Raw genomic sequence first — 13,229 nt, forward strand, 5'->3', positions numbered from 1 at the left:
ATTTTTGAAATAAACCTTGTCGCTTAAAATAGTCCGATATGTAAATCTTTTGTGTACATAAAGCCATTTCACGTGGTTTCTTCAGTCCCGAAAATATGCTTAATCCCTGAACCCCCTGTACTATCTTCTTTTTAATTCATTTTAATCTAGAAAAATTCTATACAAATGGATTGTAGAAAATACAATTGAAATCTTCTTCAGTGTGGTTGGTGTATCGGCTAATTTTTTTTTTAATAAATTTTCTTGTTGATTGTGCAGAAGTTGTGAGACTTTGGAAGCATACTACTTGTAGTTCTCATAGGGCAGTTAGCTTAAGATCTAGGTTATGTAAAAAAATCCTGACCAGTAGGGGAATTTTGTAACACTATGACGATATCATATATTACAAAATTAAAATTTTTATGTGGCAGAACTCAAAAAATTAATTGTAAATCCGACTCGTATCAGTTACAAAAAGCTTCATGAAGCTCCTTACAATGGCCATTCATTACTCACTGGGCTTTAACACTAAACCTACTAAGACCCGGTCAAATTGACCGGTTTAAAATTAACAGATATTCAAACGCTACAATGTCACTATCAAACTTTATGAATTTCTTAAAATATGCATGTAATATATTTTTCAGTGTTTAAATTTTAATTTTTTGCTATTTTTCAAGACAAATTTGTTGAGTATCCTATCTTACCGCGGTTTGTTGTTTGACCGAAAAACGACCAAAAACGGCCGGTAGGTTTAGTGTTAATATTGTCTTGCTCTCTCATTTAAGAAGAAATTTTGTCATATGACATTGTCATACTAGTACAGAAGTCCCCTTCAGGTCAAAGAATTTATTCTAATCGACTTTTTTTTATTTTAAAAATACAATCACTTTGGTAGGTGTCTCGGCTAAGCTTTTTTGCGTTCTGGTTGAGTGTGAAGAATTCTTCAGACTTTATAAACCGACAACTTGTAGTTTTCACCGGACACTGAACTTAAGACCAAGGTTATGTAAAAAACACGGACCAGACTGAGGGATTTATCCTAATAGATTATCTTTTCATTTTTTTTAAATACAATCAAAATTTTTCCCAGTCTGATAAGTGTCTCGGCTAAACTTTTTTTTGCATTCTGGTTGAATGTGCAGAATCCCTTAGACTTTATAAACCGACAACTTTTTTCATCAAACTGTTAACTTAAGATCTAGGTTATGTTTAAAAAAAAACCCGACCAGACATGAAGGATCGCTCCTTGTACACTCCAAGTGTGAAATGTTCTCACCTTGGCGAGTGCGTTACTGCGAAGTCAGGAAAGATAAACAGTGAAACGTGGTCTTTCTCCTCGTTCAATTCATGAATTATTTTGCGTCTTAGGGCCCGATCTCTAGGCGCAAATTCCCATTCAGTGTGATTGACGTGCGAGTTGGAGGGTCATCTCCGAAGGTACGTTCTCGCATCTTCTGACCTGAAATCTCAGTAGGAAAGCCCGAAAAAAAATTCTCAGCAATTGTCGATACTTTTTTTTCTGACTCTTTCTCTGGTTTTCCATCTCTATTTCACTGCGGGATCGAGAAATGTGTTAAAAATTTCGTACGAATGGGTACCCAACACATTTAGTTGAGTGTAATAGCTTCGGGACTTGGATGTGTGGGACTTTTGTGGAGATGGTGTGTGAGTGTTTGGGGGGACTATACAGCCACTGCATTTGCCTTCGAACCACAATAAATGTATTTTTGTTAAGAGGCACATCGTCAGTTAGTCGTGGACTCGAGATTGTGCGGTTGAGTTTTTCAGTGCTGAGAACACTTTCGGTGCCTTTTCTTCATGAATAACGTTCCTCGATACTAAAATCCACTCTTTTATTTTCGCGCAAATTCCTCCTTTTCTCGTTTCTTTGGTGGAATTCTCCAAAAAAGAGCTAAACCTCCTAAATTTTTATAGTGATTTTCATCGGGAGTTACTAAATCGCGGGTGATCTAAGAGAAAATTTTGGCGGTATTTCGGCAGCATTCTGCACAGAAAGAACCATCTTGGAAGGAGGATATCGCCTTTTCAGCTATAGTGAGTGTTCAATTGCCTTTTTACTGTAGTTACATTGTAATCTAAAAATAATGTACAAAGTCACAAAGTGCGAGGAATAAGGTATCAATAAGAATCGATAAGGAAGTTACCGTATTCAGCGCTTTTCTTAACGCAATTGATGGATTGGATCAAACCTCGTGGTTTTTTTTTCTTGAAATTGTATTTTTGGGAAGGTGCGATAAAGGTATGACTTAGAAAAATTGTGTGTCACGAGTTCTTGTGGTGGAGTAGAAAGTGCAGCCCAACCCATATACCAAATCCAAACTCCAAGAGGTTTAATAGGGCACTATTGTAGAGTCTTGGAAGACTTTGAGATAATGATACAAGTGCGTGAAATCTCGCAATAGTGACGCAATGTGACTACGTGTGATGGTGAAAAATAGATTTGTGATAAAAATAAACCATGCAAGATGTTCCACTGTCTCCCTCATCAATTTTTTTCTCATTTATCCTCAATCATATGGTACTCCACCGCCTCCCCCGCAATTCACAGCTTCCTCAGGATGTGATGATTCATTTAACCCTTTAATGCTGGAAATTTATTTAAAAAGATCACAAAGTCGAAATAATTGATTTTTCACTGATATCTAAAGTTGACCCAAGACTCATAAGACATTAGAGGAAAGTGCGCTACCTTCGGACGACTGAAGCTTCGCACAATTCAATTTTTTCTCTATATTCCGTATGGATTTCACCCATAGCATTTTATTTTAATTTGAGGCATTGGACTAGCTATTAACACTAAACCTACCAAGACCCGGTCAAATTGACCGTTTTAAAATTAACAGATATTTAAACGGTACAATGTCACTATCAAACTTTATGAATTTCTTAAAATATACATGTAATATATTTTTCAGTGTTTAAATTTTAATTTTTTGCTCTTTTCCAAGACAAATTTGTTGAGTATTCTACCTTACCGCGGTTTGTCATTTGACAGAAAAACGACTAAAAACGATCGGTAGGTTTAGTGTTAAAATACAATATTATATTGGGTCAAATTAATTTAGACCACATTGAAAAAAATGAATTGTGCGAAGTTTAAACTGTCCGAAGGTAGCGCGCTTTCCCCTATGTTTTTAATGACTTTGAAGCATTATAATATTGTTTAATATTTATTAGCTAGTTCAATGTGTCAAATTTTCTCACAAGAGCCATGGGTCAAATCCATTAAGAGCATATAAAAAAATTGACTTGTCCGAAGCTTCAGTTATCCGAATGTAGAGCGTTTTCTCCAACCACTTCATTCTTAACTCCTCGAAGAATTTTTGAATTGGTTGCAATTACAGTTAAAAATGTAAAAGGAATGCCTTATTGCCTGTACCTTCTAAATGAAGATATTTAAAAATAAAAATACACCCCAATGTGCTGTGAACTCGTGAGTCTTGGAAAATTTGCCTTTGGCGTTCGTGAGATAAAATATCTTCAGAGACTGATATAATCTCCCCTAGTGTGTCCTGGCTAAAATATTAAATCTGGCGGCAGATTAACTATCAATAACTATAGCAATTAAAAGGAATTTAAATGATTCATCGATATGGTAGTGGTCCTAATTATGTCAAAATTGTTTTGGAAAATTTCGCAAAATATTTGATACTTGATTTTTATTTGCAATCATAGCTATTGCTTTTGTTTTCTTTAAATAATTTAAGTTATTTATTTCACAACAACTTGCGACATCTAGACTTTTAAAGTTTTCTTGAAGAATACTCTTGAAAGCTTATGTTTTCGAAAAATTCAAACATTATTTACTGAGCTTTCGAAGAGGGATATTTTTGTGCGCTAAAATGTGGCTAATGGAAATCAGGCTAAAGAATAATAGGATATTTTATTTTGAAAATGGGATTTCGAAAGAAAATCACCCCGTTTAAATGTTCGCTGAGTGAGATTGTTCGAAAAGACTTCGTGCGAATTTTTTCATTTTCGGATGTCTTATAGATTACCCAAGTGGACATTTCTTCTTTATTTGAAAATACCGTTGAATAATTACTAATAACGATTTTTCAGAATCAAAGAATAAAAAGGCTCTAGAAAGCTTATTTCGCAACGGAATAGTTTCATATTTGAACCCGTTGGAAAGGTCTTGGATTTATGATAAGGCTGAATCGGTTCCAATCGGTTTTAGGCTAATTTTTATCTGAAATTCAATTTATACTACTCCTGAGGTGTATTTTGGGCAATGTTTTTTTTTAGAACACATTTTGGGAAATGTGTTCGAATTGGATGTGAACCTTTTTTGTTGTATTATCTTTAAAACGATTTTGTGGGATCTTATGAGTGATTTATAAATCGGTTAAAAACCTGTAAATGGTAAATGTTGCCAGAGTACTTTTGAGGTATAGCATCTAAGTCACGAGTTCGAGCACTTCGCAAAGCCTGATACGCTTTGACACCCCTTTATTTATTTTATTTCATATTCAAGTAAAAATAGGGTAAAGTGTATAATTTGGAATTAGTGTTACAAGTTGGACAATTCGCCGGTACAAGTTGGACATGGCTTTTTTCTTGATAAATACAGTACAAAATTTGTTTCTAAGCACAAGAAACCAAATTATAAAACTAAAGCATTAAAAATATGCAAATAAAAATGAAGTACTAAATTTATCAAGACGAAAAGCCCTGTCCAAATTGTACCATTGTCCAACTTGTACCACTGTCCAACTTGTACCACTTTACCCTAAGTCAAAATTTTTCTTGCATTTTGTTTAAGTTTTTCCTATTTCATTCTCTAATTGTTTAGAGCTATGAGAGTCTTGAAACCTTTTAAATACCTGCCAATCAATCATTGGAACTTTAATATTTTATGGGAATAAAAATTTAATTTAACAGAGATAATGCTTTAGAGATGAGATTTTCAAATTGCAGACATTTATTGTACAGAGCTCTGACCAGGAACTGTCTGAGTATTTTTCCTTGAATTTTGAATCCCCCTCGTACGTTCGTTCTGATAATAGAATACATCAATGATTAAAAACGTGATAAACAAATAATTTCTTATCATATCGAGGGTTTATCACATCGGCGCTAAAGGGTTAAGATTAATACAATCCTCCTCAACTGATACACTACACTTCGAGCCACTCGTGCTCAATTTCTCTCCAATTTAACTGCTTCATTTTAATGCTTTGACCGTCTTTTTCTAAAACATCATTTCCCCGGAGGCAGAAAAAAACCGAAGCAGAATCTCTCAAAAATATTTTCCACAGATCTTGCGTGGAATTCTGACCTTTCTGAGTGATCTTAAAAAGGCCCAAATAAAGCAATTAATGTGCCAAATAGAACATGAAAAAATAAAACAAGTTTATCAACGATCCACCAAGAGACTTTGTACCGTCAGAGTCTAGAAGGAAAATTCTTTTAATATGTAGCAAAATTCCTCCACTTCACACACTTTTCCATGTCTTTTATCTTATCGATTTGGGCCAACAACGGAAATTGTCCGATAAAACTTTGTAATAGAACTAGCACTGCACAATGGAGAAAATACTTGACAATTGATTTCCATGATTTTCCATTTAGGATTGAAAGCAGTCGTAGGGCTTTATCGGAGGATTTCCACTGGGAATTTTTCCATTAAAGATACATCATCCACTTGTTGCATCCCCATCTCTTTCACGTGCCTCACAATTCAAAGTTTCTGCCTCATTCCCCATCAAAGCTAAAGCTGCAAAAGCTCCAATTAAACTATTGATTCGCCAATGGTTCACTTTTCAATTGAATTCATTGAGGGGTTCTTATCGATTCATTGGTGCTTTATGGCCATTTCGCGCCTATTCTCTGTACACTCCACAAATTCACAGAAATCAATTTAAAAGGCGGGTTGTTAACCTTCTTCCCTCTCTGCCCCTGAATCCCGCTTTTACTGTGTCGAAGGGTGAGCAATTTACCATTTCCGACATCAACCCAAAAACGATAGCGAAAGTCTAATTTACGATTTAATTCTGCTTCTCCTTCTAGAGTTTATCATTTTCATTGACTTCATTATTTTGAGGATTTTAGGGGGTATTCAATACATAATTGTATTGCTTTATTAAGTTTAAGATAAGAAAAATAAAATTTAAATGCTTTATACGTTTCATTATGAATGTTTTTGTTTTGATTGAAGTCGCTATCTCTTACCGTTTAGCCTCTAGATGGGTATCAAGCAAAGTAAATTGATGCAGATATGTTGGGAATTCCAAGACCTTTCAAATAAATCCAATATTGATCAAATCGGTTGAGAAATAAACCCGCCAGGCCCTCTAGAATAATTAATTTTGATCATCAGGAAATTCAAAATGGCGCGAATTTAAGTAAATGACGTATCAGAGATGAGCTAATAGAAACACTAATGTGAATTTGATATTGTCCGTTGTAAAAATAAGAAGAACCGCGCAAAATAATAGTTAAATATTTAGAATATGTAGTTAAAAAACAAAAAAAAAGAATAAGAAATATAGAATTATAGAAAACAATGATTTTGCTAAAACATATACGGAATCTTTCCTAAAAAAAATTGAAGAGATTTCGAACAAAAATTGTTTACTTTTCCAAAATTCTTGGAATTCAACCCGAGTGACATACAGCATTGAGAACTTCAACAGCTGATCGCTTACAAACTGGTACCCGTAGCACTATTCGTATGCTTTCTGGTAAAATTAGAAAAATAAATGGGAACATAAAAATTCCGAATTAATTTTTTAAAGGTTTGAACTATACTTAAAACTGTATCATTCTGTGAAGATATTTTTCTTTATCTAGCTGATAAGTTTTATTAAAATTAAAGGTTACATATTATCTAACCTCTAAAAACTAGAAGAAATTTTCTAAACGCTAAAATCTTTGGGTTTTCTATTTGGTTATGATTTTTATTTCTATTTAGTATTGAATAGAGTACAGGCCTGTCAGAACCAATATGACAACTTAGAGTTACCTACTGTGACCTTAAGTTTGCTTTTTTCCGATTCAGCAGGAATTTTAACGTGCTCGTCTATGGCTTAAATGAACAAAGTATCTTCCTGAACTGTTTGCAAAACACTTCTAAAAATGAAAGTGATGAATTTAATTTAGAAATGGATAAGCGTCTTCATATTGGCACTACATTTCATCTTTGCTTCACTCACGACTCTTCTTTATTCCGCCTGATCTCCTGTTAACTTCCTTCAGTTTCTTATTTTTAATTTATCCAAATCTCCCTCTATCCGGTTGATCCACCTTGTCGTTCAACTGTTCTTTTCCCGGTCCATTGCAACCTCATACTTTTTACGACATCAAGCCTTTAAGGACGAATAAAAACTAATTTTCGGACTATTTATAGGACAACATAAAGTAAAGTGGTACAAGTTGGACAATAATGGTACAATTTGGACAGGGATTTTCTTCTTGATAAATTTAGTACTTTATTTTTATTTGTATATTTTTAATGCTTTAGTTTTATAATTTGGTTCCTTGTGCTTAAAACAAATTTTGTACTGTATTTATCAAGAAAAAAGCCATGTCCAACTTGTACCAGCGAATTGTTCGACTTGTAACACTAATTCCAAATTATATCACTTTACCCTAACTTTTTATAGTCAAAAAATTCTTTTTTTTTGTTTTTTGGACACCGGTGTCCTACTCGTTCTTAATGGGTTGACAAGTTTTCGTCAATATAGACTGTAAAGCTTTACATTCCAGCGAATTCTCCAAATACCTGGGGATCCACGACAGGACCATATACTTTTCTTAAAAGTTTTCTTTCAAAAGCAGCCAACTTTGGATAAACGCTGCACAATTTTTTGCACTTAATGAGTGACTTTGCTGCCCTGCTTTTAGTAGAGATATCCTTAAGTACTATAATTAAAGCAAAGCTTTCGAAAAACAGGGGTGGAAAACAAACTTCTTTTACCGTGCAGTTTGACAAATTCAATCCTTTCAAAAATATAAACACTTAAGCCTATACTTCGGGAGAGAAAATCTTTTTAAATTAGCTATATTAAAATTTCTGACAGGAGTAAGATAGGGTATGTTCCAGTCGTAATTTACTGGTGTCTTGTGGATTGGAGGGGTAAAGAGCAAATGACTTGAATCAACAATTTGTCACTCTACAATCCATCGTTATTTGATAGTACAAATGTTTTGATTCAGTGCTTAATATAGTTACGGTGGCTATATGATCAATTATAAAGCAACAGCGAAATTTTCCATGTAAATATTTGTCGAAGAATTAAGATTAATTTACAAGTTACAAATACTAATGGAAATTTAGAGGACAAGTTCATTGATTGATCTTACAGTTACAAAGGTTACAGAAGTCTTGAAAAATTCTTATGATATTTTAGGAAATTTTTTTCTGGAGAATTAAATTTGAATTTCCTTATGATTTTATGTATTCTGCAAAATGTGAGAAAATTGAGATTCCAGAAAAGTAAGGTCAAAGTCATAATTTCATCACAGACGTTGAATGCTGCAACTCCTAAAAGAATTATGTAATTACTTTTTTACGTAAAATACTCATAAAGATAAGTGGTCCATAGTCCCGCTCACTTGAGCACCCCTCGAAGTGTGTCATTCTGCCCAATTAACTCCCAGTTCTAACCAAACTTTTCTCCTCACGCGGGATTGCGTCACACAAAATAGACTTAGACAAACAAGACTCCCAGACTTTTGATTGATAAGAAACATCTTTGGGGGTGAAAGATGTCAATGCAATCGACAGACTTCCCCCGCCAATCAGAGGATTTTCTCTGACCTCCGGAAGGGTCAGTGGGAGACAATGTGCTTGGAATCAGTGGCGCATATCGGCATGAGATTGACTCAAGACATTGAGCATAGAAATCTCATCTTTTTTTCTTAGTCACACCGCATGGAAAATGAATTTCAATTATACACATTGGAGACAGTAAGAAAAAAAGACGTTATGTAACGTGTATTACAATTTAAATATTTGCTAAAGCTCGAAACCCGTCTAACCACGAATTTATTTTAAGTTCCTGAAAAGTAATTCGTGTAATTAGTATTCGTCAGGACTTTTTTTTATGCATTGAGAAAACTTGAGGGATATCTTTGATGTCGACAATTTTGATTGACATTTTTGTTTAAAAAATTTTTTTAGAGAGTTTGCTTTATGAAGAGTAATTAATGAAACAGGAAAATCAAAATACAGTAGACTCTCTCTCAATCGGGAATATGGGGCAAAATGTCATCCGGTTTAGCGATAGAATTGACCGTCATGCCTTTGTAAATTCCACAAAAACCGCTCAATTATAAAGAATCTCGATAAAATAGGAAGAACTATAGCGAATTTGAGCGAATTAGCTTCATAATTAAACGTGAAAATTGTCAACAAAATTTGTCGCCCGATTGGAAAAGAGCCGATTGAGCGAGAGTCTACTGTATTGATTCATTGGCTTCATTGAACTAAAATGAAGGGTTGCCATATGGGTTTTAAGACTTACGTCAGTGTTCGTTAAAAATTTAAACCTACCTTAATTTGAATCCTTGAATAACGCTAGTCTGTGATGTATATAAAGTAGTTTTTATTTTAATATTAAGCTGTATGTTATTTAAATTAACCTCTTATCAGTTTCCACAATATTTGTTCGACATTTTTGAAATAATAAATAATTAAGAATTTGATGAAAGATGGTATTTAAAAACAATTTTTTTAAATACTAATTGTACTAGCTAACTCGTTCAATGTTGTTCAGGTTTAAGTTACAATAAGTAATCTATAAGTAGGTACAATTACCTTGGTATTTTGCCCTAGTAATATCTAGTATTAAGGGTACTCAATCATGTGTCTTGGATTAAAGGTAACTGGAACTCTATTTACACAAAATAGTCGTTGATGTTAGAAGAATTGAAACTCGGTTTTGAATTTTCAAATTAATTTTTATACAAGGTGGAAAAATTTAACGAAATATCACAGTAAGAAGCTGTTAAAAGTATTACTCAGTGATTATGAGGGGGATTATAATGCAATTACCCTTTTGTTGGTTTGATTTTCCCCATAAAATGAAAAACAGACACGTTTTGACAGTTAAGATATATCGAAATTCGAACAGGAAGTACTTCGGCCATCATGCGGTCGAATCGAAAAATAAGAATGTCATTTCTTCGGCTTTTGCAACTGATTTTTTGACTTTTTTTTTAAACTCAAGCCTTGAGTAAAGCAAATAAAGTAAATAACTATAGCTTGAATTGGTTTAAATTACAGAAGTTACAGGACTACCTTCTGCTCTGCTACTTGAATTCTAGATTTTCTTATTATTTTCTATTTAGGGTAAGTGTGCCTAATTCCGGCCAGCTTGCAATTTCGGCCACCTTTTTTGTTCCTCAAATTTCCATGAAATTTTAGTTTTTACATACTCTAGAGATTATACAATGCAAAAGAATAACAAAAAGTGTAGCTTCGACAAACGAGATGACGTGAAAAAGGCATTGGAAGAATTCCTGAAGGGCAAGGAACTATGAGAATGAAGGTGGCCGAAATAGGGCACCAAAGCTATGTCTACATTTTTATTCATTTTAAAATGTATTAAGAATGATTTTATAGTAAATAAAGACGATAAACTGTCTACAAGATTCTAAGCAACACTTCTTAAAAAGAAGTATTAAAAAAATCAATTTCTATTAAAGATATTATATTTCAAACTTGAGACTTTGGCGCTTACATGCAACTATGCCGAAATTTGGCACACTTACCCTAATTCGAATTGAAAATTTAGTGTAAAATAAAATCTTCAAGAATCTCAAAACATCGTTTAGTAACCCTATTCGGAAAATTGTTCTTTGACAGCTAAAAGAAAAAGAAAGTTTTAAGTTTTATGCTAATTTCTGGTCGTTCAAGACCTGTTTATATAAAATTCAATTCTAGCAAGTTTCTAACACATAACTAAGGACTTTAAAAATGACTCACAGAATCACTTACGAATAATTTCTTTAAACAAAATATCAGTTTTCCAAGTTACTAAGCATAAACCGATTGCAACTGGTCAGCCGGGTAAGACGCGATTGGTTGCAAACCACTTGACACCATCCATAAATTCTAATAAATAATTTATCAGCATGTATCAGTCGATTGACCTTCATTCTGGATGCGATATGACTCCAAAAGACATCATTTTCTGTGCGCGGGAAATGCCAATCTTTCGCAATATTCTTTCGGATTTAGAATCTCAAACTCTTTCTCTTGCAAAATCAGCGACCTTTATATCACCTGATCCACGTGCATTCCAACCTGTTTGCCTTTGCCATTTCCATTTTTAAATATTCCACACATAATTGCTATCTAGAATGACGATTATTCTGAAAATGCGAAATGTGCTACTTTTACTGGACAATTTACACCACTTTAAGCGATTTGTTGCGTCATCAGGATTTTTTTTCAGAGCAGCGAGAGTTCTCATTTTACTCATATTGCGCTTTTCACCTAAACCATCATAACGATGGAAATTTATTCAGTTGAGATTTTCAGTGCTTTACATTTTCAGAAGAAATAGAATTAATTGAAAGATGCGGTGCAGTGGATTTTGTGCGATAAGATCAATAAAATCAAGAGCATTTTTGATTAGTTTTGCGTCAGAGAACATTTTTAGGCACATTTCAGAGGTGTCTGGAGATTTTCTCATACGCTAAATGAATATATTTGATAAGCCTCTAACATTTAAAATTTAAATTAGTTTCCATAGAAGAAGATCAAAACTGTCAGTGACCCCGCAGGTTAACAAAAGCATAAAATTTACCAAAGTTTTCTGCTAAAGGAAAATTTTAAACTTGGTAATTTTGGTCATAATCATTATGAGTCATGTTTATCAAAGATCCATACACTGAGAAAAATTGTAAAATGAATGTAAAATTAGTGCTTATTTGGTAAGAAAAAACAATTATTCCATCAAATAATTTAATATGAAAGCAATTTTTTTTTAAAATAATTTTTTATATATTTTTATTTATTCAATGAAACTTACACAGTTACTATATTCACCACAAATTGAATATTTTTCAATAATTTATCTATGCCTACACAGAAAAAATATTCCGTCAAATTATTCACTGAGAGAAATCCGAAAAAGTTAAAATAACATTCCGGAAATATTAATTTTATCCTGCAGTACTGATCCGAAATCGGTGTAAATATTACCCTTTTTAGGTGTAAAATTAACATTAAAAAATGTTGAAATATTTTTACACCTAAAAATGTTAAAGTTACGAGGAAAAAAAGTTAATCGCACCCTCTATTTTTTCTCAGTGTTCGTAAATATTTGTAAATACCTTCTGGGAACTTATCGAGGAACTTACGAAATATTTGTAAATCGTGAAACCCACTGAAAAGTTCGTAAGATTTTGTACTTTTCACAGACTTTGTTCGTCACATGATTATTTGACGAGCATTTTTGTTCTTTTACAAACATTTGTTTATACATTTTTCTTTGTCTGGAAAAAATATACGAAGAAATGAAAAAATTTTATAAACACTTTTTTCTGTAAGTTCACGAACATTTAAGAACAACGTTTTGCAAAAGAACAAAAATGGCTTGTCAAGTGATTATTTTACGAACAATGTTTGTGGAATATGTACTAAATTTAACATCCTTTTGGTTCGTAAGTTCCCGATAAGATTCCACAAACATTTACAAATAATTTTACGAAATATTTTTTTCTGTGTAAGTAGTTGAAACACAAATTTCTGGTGGGAAAGGATTTTTAGTTTCTACAGAAGTAAAAATACATTTTGTTGCACTTTTCTCTCTTCGCCGAAAGTCATGCTAAGCTTGTGCCTAAAATGACAAACTGAAAGTTTGACATCACATCGATTTTGATAATATTTTCTTTAATTTTTAATACGAATTTATTTTCTATTTGAAGGTTCGCACAGAGTGAACCTTCAAATGATGCGAATATTCTCTTTCTTAACAGAGATTTGACTTACCATTTCTCATCTCGTTTCATGGCCTTAATAATTATCTATCTTATGGCTAAGAAATGGCGAACTAGGTCTTTGCAAACAAAGAGAAAATTTGCGTTGTTTGAAGGTTCACTTTGTGCGAACCATACCAACATTCCCCTATTAGAAAGAACTTAACCTAAAAAACCGTTGAAAGTTCGAACGTTTGAACCAACGAGTTACACAAAAGTGAGCAAGTTCATCAAAAGAACCTTTATTTTAATTAAAACGTTCTGCCATCCTGAAATTTGACAAAACTACACAA

The 13,229-nt window shown here is 33.1% G+C and overlaps 1 protein-coding gene across 2 annotated transcripts in view; it reads left to right on the forward strand.

The window, feature by feature from the left end:
- The first annotated feature begins 1,302 nt into the window (after window positions 1–1,302).
- The window catches only part of LOC129799256 (protein I'm not dead yet), a 31,445-nt gene continuing 19,518 nt past the window's right edge, over window positions 1,303–13,229 (forward strand). Inside the window, exon 1 of one of the 2 annotated variants that reach the window (XM_055842981.1) lies at window positions 1,303–2,037. The gene's annotated coding sequence lies outside the window, so the exon portion shown is untranslated. The remainder of the gene's footprint in view (window positions 2,038–13,229) is intronic. The other variant, XM_055842979.1, reaches the window with a different exon arrangement.

This window comes from Phlebotomus papatasi, chromosome 1 (assembly GCF_024763615.1).
Source record: "Phlebotomus papatasi isolate M1 chromosome 1, Ppap_2.1, whole genome shotgun sequence".
NCBI classification, from domain to species: Eukaryota; Metazoa; Arthropoda; class Insecta; order Diptera; family Psychodidae; genus Phlebotomus; species Phlebotomus papatasi.